Consider the following 14,119-nt stretch of genomic DNA (forward strand, 5'->3'; position numbering starts at 1 on the left):
TTGCATCTATTATTGTACCCACTATTGCATCTAATATTTTTGTGCCACAATTAGCGCCTAGTTTGGCACCTCCTTTTGCACCCACTTTTGATTATAATTTTGCATCCTCATTTGCGTCTAGGTTTTCATCAACTACTACATCTCTTTTTGCATCCCTTTTTGTATCCAATTTTGGACCGGGATTTGCATCGGGTTTTGTGTCTCGTTTTGCATCTACTTTTGCATCGACTTCTATTGCATCCACTATTGCACACAATTTTGCATCCATTGTTGCACCCATTTTAAATTTCACTTTTTGCATCCCTTTTTACATCTTCATTTGCATCATACTTTGATTCTTTTTTTGCATCTATCATTACATCCACTTTTGTTATGCCACAATTTGCACCATGTTTTGCACTCACTGTTGTATCCACGTTTGCTTCCAGTTTTGCATCCATGTTCACATCCTCTTTTGCATCAAATATTGCATCTATTTTTGCATCCACTTTTATGTTAGGTTTATGCATTGGGTTTTGCATCTCGTTTTGTATCCACTTTTGCATCTACTTACATTATATCCATTTTTTGCATCCAATTTTGTTTTGCCTGATGCATCAATGTTTGCTTCCACTTTTACATCCATTTTTGCATCTTATTTTGCATATTTTTTGTCTATTGTTACATCCACTTTTGTTGCACCATATCTTGCGCCTACCATTGCAACCACATTTGCTTCCACGTTTGCATCCCCTATTACATCCACTTTTGTTTCATCCATTTTTGCATATACTTTTGTTTCCGTTGTTGCATCCACATTTGTTTCACCACAATTTGTGCCAAGTTTTACACCTACCATTGGACCCATGTTTGATTCCACTTTTGCCTTCATGTTTGCATCCAAGTTTGCATTGACAACTGCATCTACTTTTGCATCCACTTTTGTGCCAGGTTTTTCATGTTTTTGTGCATCTACTTATGTTGTATCCACTTTTCATCCAATTTTATTTCTATTGTTGCCCCCATTTCTATGTTCGCTTTTGCATCCCTTTTCCAACACTCGTCATATTTTCTGCATTGATGATATTCCTTATGGCATTGACAATTATGAACAATTGATGACAATGTCAATAATATTGACAATGATGAAAATGAAGATGATGGTGATGACATGAATTGTGATTATGATGATAAAGACGATAGTGGTTACAATGACAATGATGATGATGGCAATGATTATGATGATGACGATGCTAATGACGTTGTAGAATCTTCCCAATTTTAGATGTTGTCATTGTCATAATCATAAGCATTACCTTTGGTGTCATGATCATCATTTTCATCTAGGTCATCATCAAAAACAATAATGGCATGAATGATGATGATGCATGATTACAACAATGTCGATAGAAATTACATTAATGATGATGATGGGGATGATAAAAATGACAATGACGATGATAATGGTGGTGATGATGATCACCATCGATCATCTGTCAAAAATAGAGTTGTTATTTCTCTTACGTATATCAATGTGTCCTAAACAACCCTTTTCTAGCACTGATCACATTTTTTGGGTTGATGATATTTCTTACAACATCTACAATTATGAACAATTGCAAACAATGTCCATAATGATGATGATGATGGCATGAATGGTGATTATGATGATAATGTAATGATGGCAATAACAATTACAAGGATGATGGTGATGATGATGACAATGATTATGATAATGAGAATGACCTTACAATCTTATGGATTCGTGAACAATTACTAGTTTCAATACCATTTTCTGGATACGTATTACTATCATACTTTTTAAATTTTCTGTCTCTCTTGAGGTATCTTACTATAATGGTGTTGTCAACACTAGAAAGATATCTTGTTGTAATGGTGGTTCTAATGTTAGCACTAGCAAAGTTTAGAAGGGAGGATGCTACTACAAGAGGAATTCCTTCTAAGTGACTATGGCATTCAAAATGAGGCTTTATGGGCTGCTTGTTAACACATGTTCTCATGCTCATATAAAATTAATGTGAAAAGTTGCTTTAATTGGTTCCCATGCATAATTGATATTGATAATGGGGTGGTATAAAATTGTAATGGGCATATCCGTTAGTTAGTTATGATGGGTCAACAACATTGAAACCATCCAAGTGACATTTCACCTTGGAAAAATCGTCGCTCGTGCGAAAACACGAAGTTTATGTAGATGAAAGTTGTGATTGTAGTGGAATTAAAACCATCGAGAAATATCAAAGAAGACGCTGCCTAACAGTTTTGAAAGACAACCAAGGCATTGAACAACTATTTGCGTTAGGATGTAGTGAGGGAATCGAAGGAAATTTGGCAGTCCTAAGTTGCCATTACTATTTCCAATCACACATTCAATAGTAACCATAAAAGGTAGCCACATATAAACAGAACCTCGAGGTGTTGACAGTCAGAATCTATTGTAATAACTTTGACGTATATATAGTTTTGTGTTTAGATGAGAATGAAGTGGGCTTCATCCAGGGTTCGGCTCAATCCTCGTCCATTCCATGCAGTGGTGTTTAATTCGCCAAGCAAGAGAATATTACGTGAGTGTTCTGAGTTAAATCAAGAGAAATCAAGGACGTGTGATTGTCAAATTATTGCTCCTCCCTTATGATTGAGCGCTTGATGCGATGGTCATTATCCTTGGGTGATACTTTTATTCCCCATTTTCTATTGAAAAAGTAGCATTTTTCTGTTCGATTATGATAGGATTGGATGAACGCCGGTTTGGGTGGATGTAGACCCATGTTTTTTTGTGGTGATCTTCAAATGTCTTGAGGATAAGAAAAAAATCCTTGACCAAGGTCCATGGTTTTGGGGATGAGTTGGTCTTCTAGTGAAGCCATGGTTTCCCAACTTCAATCCTCTCACTATGTTGCCGATGACTACTCTAGTATGGGTAAGATTCCCAGTTTTCCCATTCACTTTACCCATCTAGATATCTTAGAAAAAGTGGGCAATTTTATTGGAAGATTCGTCAAAGTAGACAGGGAAAGACTTTTGAAAGGCATTTTCACCTATGTTTGCATATGTGTTTAGGTAGATCCCAATGAAGTTTTGCGAGATAAAATTGAGCTCAAGTGGATGGGAATTGTGTATTCCCAACCCCTGGACTATGAAAATACAACTTTTCGATATAGGAATTACCAACAAGATAGACACCTTCAAACTGTATGTCCCTTTCCAATAGGGGCTTCCTCCTTACAGTCATCTAAGAACTCTAGCTGCAGTTGGAGGGATCTTAAGGAAAGAGAGGGATCCAAAATGTAACACCCCTCCCTTGTGTGTCAAACTTTGCAAACCTAAGCTTAGAAAAGTTAGGTATGATGTGTAATATAAAAAGTAAATACATTATTAATAAATTAATCACTTGGAAAAGCGAGACACCAAGAGATGAGATTCTTGCCAAATCACATTGGTGAATGGGAAAGGATAATCCTTTCATGGTAAAGCTTCTCGATTTAATTCTAGATAAGTTGGATGGATTGGAGATAAATATCCATTGAGAAAAACATAAAAGTTGTGCGGGAGAGAAAGGCAATCTTCTATGAGGAAAATCCTCATGGGAGAGAAAGGTGAGCTTTTATGAGATAAGCCTACGCAAATGGATAAAAAGATCCATAAAAGCGAGACATCGCTAATGGAAACCATATCCTTCCATATGCTAAGGTCAATGGTGAAGTGGGTCTAATCTCTTGCTATGGAACTTCATGCATGGACAAGGAATCAATATCTACCTACTATGCCAAGGGGAATATTAGAAGGGTACTAAATAGGACTAAAGACTATTGGCTATTGGAATGGCTAAGTTATACTAGATCTATATCTTTATCTCGGTAGAGAAGAGAGTAAAGAAGTGAAACGTAGAGATGCGAGTATCATATGTCTAGACGAGTATAATATGTATAGAGCTCGAAGAGAATGAAATTCTCTGAGAGCTAGCCATGGCTCAAAGAGCCTCTTTTTAGTTGTTGAATTTAATGTCGATTGCTTTCTCCTTTCCCTTATTTCCTCTCTCTTATTCTTTTTTCTTTTCTCCTTTCTCTTATTCCCCTGTCCTTTCCCCCCTCTCCCTACCCGTACCCCACCCTCGCCCGGACGGCCCTCAAGCGTGCCTTCCCCTATCCTCGCCCTATGATCGCTTACCTCTTATCTTTTTTCTTGGCTTGGCATATTCATATTATTTTCATCCTCAACATCGAGGATTGTGTAAAGCTCAGTGGAAGATGCCCCTTAGAATAGTTTTGATGCCCCCAAAATGACTTCCATTCTCAACCCCTCCCCATGACATTTGAACTTAAGACCTCGTAACAACTAAACCCCATACAAACTAACTACCCTACAACTTATCATGGATCAACCACAACAATACTTATTATAATAATTTAAAACCAATATTTCTAATTACTTTTCCATATTTATCTCATTTACAAACCCCTCAACCCCATCCCATTATTATTACAATAAACACAATAATATATCACCCAGGAAAGAGTTCAAAATTGCGAAAACAAAAAACGCACAACAACCTCTGGTCCCAACATGAAAACATGAATGAAGTAGGCCTCTCATGTTGGAGATGATTTAGGGGTTATTCCATGGCCTTCTCTCCCTTTGAAACCCCCCAACCATCCCTGTAATAATTTATTATATTATCTTTAACGATGCTACTTTTACTCTCAATCTTTAACAGCTACCGGCCTTCCCTCTTCAAAACCCTTATATAGAGTGTTTTCTCTCCATCGACCTCAAAAACCCTTATATAGAGAGTTTTCTCTCCGTCGACCTCTTTGCCCTTTGCCTTCGAAGCATTTTTGCACAGTTAAATCCTTTGTCCAAAATCCTCGGGGTTTCGCATTCGTGTCTGATATTGGGCGAGTTTCTAGCATATTTTGGATCCATCGATTTCATTCGAGCCCTCCCTCTGTGCACTATCTGGTATTGGGATGGCTGGAACTCAGGAGGATCCTGTTCTTACACAGGCAGTAGATGACGATTCGAGAGAGAACGAGGATGATGCCGGAAAGGAAGAGGACACTGGAGCTCAGGTTGCACCCATTGTTAAGCTTGAGGAGGTTACTGTCACCACGGGCGAAGAAGAGGAGGATGTCCTTCTCGACATGTAAATTTCTTAATCCATGGCTATTTCATGATTTTGTTTTCTCAGTTGAAAGTTGTTTTCATGGCCTCTTCGGTGGCCCTTTTCCTGTGCACATAAATGGGACCTTGACTATAAGGAAGATGCATTTGGGCAGTTATTTACTTCTAATTTTTCTCCTTTTTAGTAAGATCTGTTTTTATCGGGTTCTCGATGTTTTGTTCGCCTGTTGATGATGATCGGATTTGTCATTTCAACGGGGTGCTGAAGAAACTCTATGGTGGATGCATTTAGCGGGCTATGGTTTGTTTTATCGGGTAATTAGGGTTTTGCTTTTCTGTGTATTTTGTGAGTTTCTTATTGTTTTGATGTCCCATTGATATTTTGATCAGCATTTTTTGATCTCATTATGGTCTGTAATAATTTTTTTCCTATGTTGATAGGCTGCCGATGAAGATTTTTTCGGGGATGCATTTGATGGTTTATTTGTTATCATTGTGGGTTTTGTATTTTGACGAGTCTTTTTATATTTTGTTGAACTATAGGCCATCCTTTTTTCAATGTCTTTGAAGAATCTATGATGGTTTCTCTGTTATTCTGGTTTAGTGGGGGGTGTGATGGTCATTTGTTATTGTTAAGCATACGGGGTTTCGTATTTTTTGGTTTTGGGATTAGCCATTGAATACTGAATTGGGCCTATTTGATAATCTGTCTTTTGGTTATTGGCATTAGGGTGATTTGTCTTTTTATGTTTTGAGGTGGTATGATTCAGGCATATGTCTGTTTTGGTCTTCTGTCAACTGTTTTCGTTGACTTTCTATGATGTTTTGAACAGGCTGTTGATCATTTCTATACTTTATGGGGATGTATGGGATGAGCATTATTTTGTTATTAAATAGTTGATGATTTGTATTCTTACATGTTTGATGTTATTATTGAGCTTTTTTGTGGGATCCTTTTCGGTAATGTTAAGGAATATCTCTTGTGTTTTTAATAGGTCGTTGGTAATTTATCTTTGAATGCATTTGATATGGTGGGATATTGCGGACGTTACTTCTAATGGATGCCATGGGCTCTTAAAATGATCCTAATGCAGTTTCATTGTTTATTAATATTCCCATTCTTTTTTATATGTTTGACCCTGCAGGAAGGCGAAGCTGTACAGGTTTGACAAGGATGGGAATCAATGGAAGGAGCGTGGTGTAGGAACAGTAAAGTTTCTTAAGCACAAGGATACTACAAAGGTTCGGCTGGTCATGAGGCAATCCAAGACATTGAAAATATGTGCAAACCATTTAAGTATGTAAATTTGTTTGTTTGTTTTTTTTTGTGTAATTTCCCCCCTGAGATTGTAATAGCTTATCTTACGTCCAAGTTTTAAGAGGCTTTATGCGCCGAGAATTTGTGTTGATCCTTATTAGCTGGATTATATTGTTTTTTTTTTTTTTTTGCCTTGCAGTTCATTCCCCAATGTCACTTCAGGAGCACGCAGGTAGTGATAAAACTTGGGTCTGGCATGCAACTGATTTCTCAGATGGGGAACTGAAGGAAGAACTCTTCTGCATTCATCTTGGCTCTGTAGACAGTGAGCACTGTTCTTAGACTCTTCTAATCCTTGTTATGATCTTTTCTTTCTGTCTTGTATTTTTCTTTGATAAAATCAATGTTTGAGTACCTATATTCTTGGATCATTTCATTGAAGGGTTGATTTTGCATATGTTCTTAGGGTGCTTTTGTGCAGATTATAGTGGGTTGGGAAGGGATCCCCCTCCCCAAACACCCTATCAGCATAGTTAAGACTTGAGTTTAGGGTGGCTTTAATTATCTCTGGTAATAGCAAATGATACGGAGGATTGTGCATAACCCACCCCCTTTTTGATTCCAATAAGCAGAGGTGGTCACTATGGTAATCCGATTTCAATTTGTAGTTAGAAAATGGGGTCACAAATTTCCATATTTTTTGTTTTGTTTTGTCTTTTTACATCAAACAATAGTATATTTATTAGAACCATAGTCAACTAAACAAACAGGAAACAATTTATTTGACAGGTGGAAGAAGTGATAGGCTTAGAGCAATTGAATTGTAGGCCATGCTTCTTGACAAATTGATGAACAGATGTCTCCTTACTTGAGATTTAGGTTGGCACCATGGCACCATCCTGTCCATCATTATACACTAATCTTGTCATTATCTTCTTCACTGTGAATGACTGACCTGTTCCTTGCAAATAGATCTAGGCATAGAGGAGCCAATCCAAGAACAGTAATCTCTAGCACAAGACAATATTAATGATCTAAATACCTAATCCTGAAGCTTGAGTTTGATTTTTCTCTACTGGTTCTGAATCTCTGATTGAGAATCTCCCACTCGTCATTATCAAACCTTCTCCTTCATCATTGGCATCAGCTGCACTGCTAAGGTACTTTGGTTGGTTGTCATTGGACTTGAGAGCTTGAAGTTTCAAATGATTATAGTAACAGACAGCCAGAAAATCCAGTCCACACCCACTCAATTTTATGATTGTAACCTTTTCATTTATTACAGGCAAAGATTATGTTATGAGCAGCCAGTCCTTGACAAGACCAGCAACATTCATAGTCAAGGCTGAAGTCTTTCCTATCAGAAGAAACACTGCAAGATTAAGAGCCAAGGCACAAGCAGAAATGTCATGTAATCCAAATCAAAGGAAGAGACCCTGATTATCAGAAATGGGTATTCTACTAAGGCCCAGGGGTGCTGAGAAAAACAAGGCAACAAGGAGCAACAAAGATGTGATGGGATTCAACTTAATCCCTTTTGATGTTCGTGGAATTTGTATGAGAACCAATTGGGTAGTCTCACATGCAACTGCACTTAACTGGAGAATCACCTCCCATGCATTCATCTTGGCCTCCCCATAAGCTGAAATAGTAACTCCAATGGATATGGCCAACATATTGGCCTCGGGCTCACCATTATAAGCTTCTTTCTTCAGGGAAACCACAATCAAATACACAGCAATGGGAATTAGAGCTTTCAGCATTTGAAATAATGATACTGAGAGGAAAACATAGGCATAATTTGAAAACCAGAGACCCAAATAATACACTTATCAATACTATGGGTTCAACGAGCTTGAAGACTCTTACAATAGCAATAGCCAGTGTTGAGTAGAAGCCCATGTGAATCATGGTGGGACTGATCACACTAAAGTTGTCAAGCAATGGCAACTCCAATGGATATGGCTAACATATTGGCCATGGCCTCACCTTTATAAGATTCTTTCTTCAGGGGAACTGCAATTGAATGCATATCAAATGGGCACAAGAGCTTTCAACATTTGAAATATCGATACTTTGAGAGACATGCACCAAGGGCTGCATCATTTAGGATTTGTACTCAGTTTAGGTGTCATATTCAAGGGGAAGTTGTTATGCTTTCCACCACTTCATAGATTGTTAGAGTGATGAAACAAAAGAGGCTCCCTCTTGAGGCTAGATTATGTCATTCATATCAGCTATGTTGTTGATGTCCTAGCTCAGCCAGGTCTTGCCAAAACTCTGTTGAGGTTCAAAATTTATTATAAACTGAAATGTCTTCACAAGAATTGACCTCATAAAATGCCATAATTACAAGATATGCCATACATGGCTATGATTATGGCTCGCAAAACCCTTAGACTTTGAGCAATGAGGCTTGCAACATCACTTATGATTATGCACTCTACAATTCTGTGACCAGCTGAATGTCAAGCAATTGAACCGCGATTTAAATCCTATTTTGTCAGCAATAAGTACTATACTTTGTCTTTATTTAGTGTAGAGAACCAAGCACTTATTCTGCTCATCTATAGAAGGGACAATGGTTGTTTTCCTATGAGGTATAAGGAAATCCTATCAGATGTTTTGTATTTTCGTATGGAATTGAATCATACTCCTGCACACTGTAACATTCATATATATCAACCTGTAGAGGCTTTAATAACACCTGGTATTCTGGTTAGTGATTTTATTGGACCTCATGTGCATATCCTACATGCACAGGATGGACTATTCATATGTTACAGGGTATTATTCTTATTATTTAGGGTGCACATCTTCAGATGCTCAAGAACGATTACTAGAACAGTCAGTTAATTATGCAATTTAAAGGATGAAAAAGGAGGTTATAGGAGTCTAGTTTTGGTTCTCATCCACAATGTCACACTAGTCTGCCTGGGCATGGTTCTCATGGTTTAATAGTGACTTAAGGAGTCATAATACCACAGATCACTAAACACGAACAGCTAAGGTAGCCCAAGGACAATAGCCATCTTTACACATTAATTAACAGGTCTTACATTAATTATCCTAGGGGGTTTTAATACTTCCAAATGCTTAAAAAACAGTTAGCAGAGCATTCACATTACACATTCCAACAATCTTTTCTATAAACCAACCAAATGCAGTCAGGAGAGCCCTCCTTTTAAACTATACAACCTTATTGTTAGTATGATCAACCTTATTTTAATATATAGTGTGACAAACCGTATGTGACAGGCAGGTGGAAAACTTTTCTCGCAATTGACTAAGCGACGTCCTGCGAGCCAGACTTGAGACGGAAACCCTCGTCAGAAGTATATGCTTGGCTCTTTTCCAAAAAAATGAAGAGTCAATGAGGTTTTGTGTAATCACTTCTGGTATCGTATTGGGTTAACCCACCCCCTTTTTTATTCCAATAAGCAGAGGTGGTCACTATGGTAATCCGATTTCAATTTGTAGTTAGAAAATGGGGTCACAACTTTCCATATTTTTTGTTTTGTTTTGTCTATTTACATCAAACAATAGTATATTTATTAGAACCATAGTCAACTAAACAAACAGGAAACAATTTATTTGACAGGTGGAAGAAGTGATAGGCTTACAGCAATTGAATTGTAGGCCATGCTTCTTGACAAATTGATGAACAGATGTCTCCTTACTTGAGATTTAGGTTGGCACCATGGCACCATCCTGTCCATCATTATACACTAATCTTGTCATTATCTTCTTCACTGTGAATGACTGGCTTGTTCCCTGCAAATAGCACCAATTCACTCTCTACCCATAGCTTGTAGTTGGGAACATCTACCTAGGACAATATCAAATTCACTCTCTACCCATAGCTATGGGTAGAGACCACATCGCTAGACAAAAGCAACAATTGTAATACAAATGTATGTGGTGTTTCTATTTTAGATAACAAAACACTAGAGAATCCCAAGAGTTTTCAATCAAGCCAACTCAAATCACTAGTAGGAGATTCATCCTCCAAGACCCAATGAAAGACTAGATCAACCTTATCAAATAAAATTGGATCTAGATCCTTTGCCTGCAATTGTTTTGTGAGCATCCAAATGTTGTAGTTGATGAAGACCAACTTCCCCAGTTGCTCATGCTCCAGCATACTGCACTTTTTGCTCATATCCCTGTGCAAAACCCATTTTTTATAACAAACAACAAACTCCTTCAACGTCATTTGCATATAGGATTTTATATCAGCTGGGGAGAGAACTATGTTTTTGTCTTTTATAACAATCTCAAGATCACTCTCCATGAATTCAAAGACAATATGTAAATTATGTTTGTGTGGATATGCATCTATTAGTTGAATTATACTTGGATGCAAAAGCTCCTTCAATAATTTGATTTCTCTTAAAGCAGTTACATTAACACCTTCTTTGGCTTTACCCAGATGGATTTTCTTTACTGCCACAGTTTTGTTTGTCACAGTCTTTCAAAACAGTTTTAATCCAGAACTGGTTGTCTTTTTTTCTAGTTCTTGATATTTGTATCGGTTCCATAGGGTGGCAAGGCCTCTTGAGTCCCCTCTCGCACTGACTATTGCACCTTTGCTGCTGGCCCAACAAATTTGCTTGGCTTTTTCAAATTCATTTGCATCCATCTTTGTTTCATGAAGGAATAAAATGCCTGCTTTCTCAGTCCTTATTATATCCTTTACTGCCAGGGTTTTGATGGTGTTCCCCAAACCTCTTATATTCGAAGAAATTATTTTCATTGAGAGGTGCGCAGAGATGCTTCCTTCTCCTTGTCCCTGTATTTCATTGATTCCTTTCTGGCATTCTGCTGGTTTTTTGTGTTGTTGTTCTAATGTTTTCTGCTTGCCTAATATTTTCTCAATGGCAGTGGCGTCATCTCTTTTCTCCTTGTGAGGTTTTCTTCCCATTTTTTTGAATCCCTTTTCAACATGCTCAAGATGTTCCCCATCAGCCCAGGAGTCTGATTTCTTCTACTTGCAGGAGGCGTTGATGTTCCTATTAGGATGAGGAACAGGAGACCCTTCGTTGTTAAGAGGTTCAACTAGCGAGGTCTTCTCAATGAGAGATGAGTTAGCAGGGTCATGGGGTGAGGGGGTTGTGTTGTCCACTGAAGGTTTTTCTTTTTTATTGGAGAGGAAGATATGACAGGAGAGGTGTAAAGACTAACTAAATCAGCAGGAGGGTCATCTGCTTCAGGGCAAACAGATTCTGTTGTTTGGTTACCATGTCAGGAAGGGTAGTGAAAGGGTCAAAAGGGTTAGAAGGAGTGGTAGTTACAACCTCTTTCCTGAACGAAGATCCAGCTTTGACATGCCTTGCACATGTTTTCTTAGGGACATGACATTCTCCCGAGGGACTTACAACAGAGGTTTTGGACTTGCAATCATTGGCAAAGCGACCATATTCGTGACAAAGCTTGCACTTGTAATGGATCTGTTGATAATCCAGAGTCTGCTCATGGATTCAGTCTCCATTTTTGAGGATTATTTTCTCTGGAAGAGCTTGTTCTAGATCAACTTCAACACAAATACAAGGACAAACATATTGTTTATGCTTCAGTTCAGAACTATCTAGAAACTTTCCAAGAGAGTTTCCTATGTAGATGGGGCTGTCAGTCTCCCAGCAAGGAAGAGGAAGAAAAGGAAGTCAGACCCAGATAGGGTAAGGGTTGTGACTCGAATTTTTTCTGAAGGAAGCTTCGTGGTAGGAGCATTATCAGCTTTCTTTACAAATTTTGAGGAGAGGGGGGAACTGGTTTTGACTTTTTACCCCAACCACTAATTAAGGTGTTGAAAGCTGAGTCTGCTTGGAAACCTCCAGAACCCGATGATATTTCTTCTAACGTTGTTGGGTTATTCGATTTCGTATCTCGTACAAAGCGAGGAAGACAAGATTCGATTTTTTGAAGTGCGGGAGCAGTTGCAGAGCCCTTGGAGACAAAGCTTGAAAAAATTGAAATAGAGGCCTGTGTAGATAGTTAATCATTGAAATTTCTTAGTTTTATTGGCCGATCAAATGATTTGGCAGTGGACTGGATCTGTTTTTCCTTGTATTGTTGGTGAGATTTGTATATCTGGGAGAAGTGGTTGCTGATTTGGTGATTCAAGAAGAAATTGATAGATTTCTGAGTGTTTTGCCACAGAGATTGGGTAGATTAATCAGAAATCCACATTCATGTGTTTCACTGTTGATTTTGTGTAGATTTATCAAAATCTGTGGAATTTTTTACTGTTTAAGAGCAGATTTTTGGAAATGTTTGTGTTTTGTTCTTGTTTGAGGGAAATTTTTTCACAAATCTATGTGATACGTGGCTGCCTACTGGTGTTGAGAGCCCATATACAATGGTTTGTCCTCAAGATTGTAGAGTGAGGGAGGGAGGAAAGTCTATTTTGAATTTTCAGCATTTTACTATGTTTCAGTGTCTATTTCTGCATTTATGACCTGTATCACTGGCCTTTTTACCCAACATCATGTTGTAAGGTAGCCATGGAATTTTTGGCAAATGCTACATGCATGTGTAAGCAACATATGTTTGTCATATTTGAGTAGAGGTGCTTGGTTGATATTGTCCTAGGTAGATGTTCCCAACTGCAAATAGCACCAATTCCATTTCCTGAGGCATCACATTCCAAAATAAAGGTTTTTGTGAATTTTGGCATAGCTAAGGCCAGTGCTTGGCACATTACCTCTTTAAGATGTTCAAAGGACTTAATTGCTTCTGGAGTCCATGAAAATGCATCTTTCTTCAATAATGTTGTTACAAGTGCTTCTATTCTCCCATAATTCTTAACAAACCTGCAATAATACCCTGTCAACCCGAGAAATTCTCGAAAGCTTGAGTTTGATTTTTCTCTACTGATTCTGAATCTCTGATTGAGAATCTCCTACTCGTCATTATCAAACCTTCTCCTTCATCATTGGCATCAGCTGCACTGCTGAGGTACTTTGGTTGGTTGTCATTGGACTTGAGAGCTTGAAGTTTCAAATGATTATAGTAACAGACAGCCAGAAAAGCTAGTCCACACCCAGTCAAGTTTATGACTGTAACCTTTTCATTTATTACAGACAAATATTATGTTATGAGCAGCCAGTCCTTGACAAGACCAGCAACATTCATAGTCAAGGCTGAAGTCTTTCCTATCAGAAGAAACACTGCAAGATTAAGAGCCAAGGCACAAGCAGAAATGTCATGTAATCCAAATCAAAGGAAGAGACCCTGATTATCAGAAATGGGTATTCTACTAAGGCCCAGGGGGTGCTGAGAAAAACAAGGCAACAAGGAGCAACAAAGATGTGATGGGATTCAACTTAATCCCTTTTGATGTTCGTGGAATTTGTATGAGAACCAATTGGGTAGTCTCACATGCAACTGCACTTAACTGGAGAATCACCTCCCATGCATTCATCTTGGCCTCCCCATAAGCTGAAATAGTAACTCCAATGGATATGGCCAACATATTGGCCTCGGGCTCACCTTTATAAGCTTCTTTCTTCAGGGAAACCACAATCAAATACACAGCAATGGGAATTAGAGCTTTCAGCATTTGAAATAATGATACTGAGAGGAAAACATAGGCAGAATTTGAAAACCAGAGACCCAAAGAATACACTTATCAATACTATGGGTTCAATGAGCTTGAAGACTCTTACAATAGCAACAGCCAGTGTTGAGTAGAAGCCCATGTGAATCATGGTGGGACTGATCACACTAAAGTTGTCAAGC

General features: G+C 38.2%; 1 pseudogene across 1 annotated transcript; it reads left to right on the plus strand.

Annotated features, from left to right (window-relative positions):
• Positions 1 to 4,796: 4,796 nt before the first annotated feature.
• LOC149192364 (ran-binding protein 1 homolog c pseudogene) lies at positions 4,797 to 6,721 on the plus strand (annotated as a pseudogene). The gene is made up of 3 exons (XR_016254993.1): positions 4,797 to 5,143; positions 6,267 to 6,418; positions 6,579 to 6,721. The product of XR_016254993.1 is annotated as a ran-binding protein 1 homolog c pseudogene (transcript).
• The last annotated feature ends 7,398 nt before the right edge of the window (positions 6,722 to 14,119 follow it).

This window comes from Pinus tabuliformis, chromosome 2_2, assembly GCF_031772625.1.
Source record: "Pinus tabuliformis cultivar Carrire ecotype Pingquan chromosome 2_2, CPIR1, whole genome shotgun sequence".
Taxonomy (NCBI): domain Eukaryota; kingdom Viridiplantae; phylum Streptophyta; class Pinopsida; order Pinales; family Pinaceae; genus Pinus; species Pinus tabuliformis.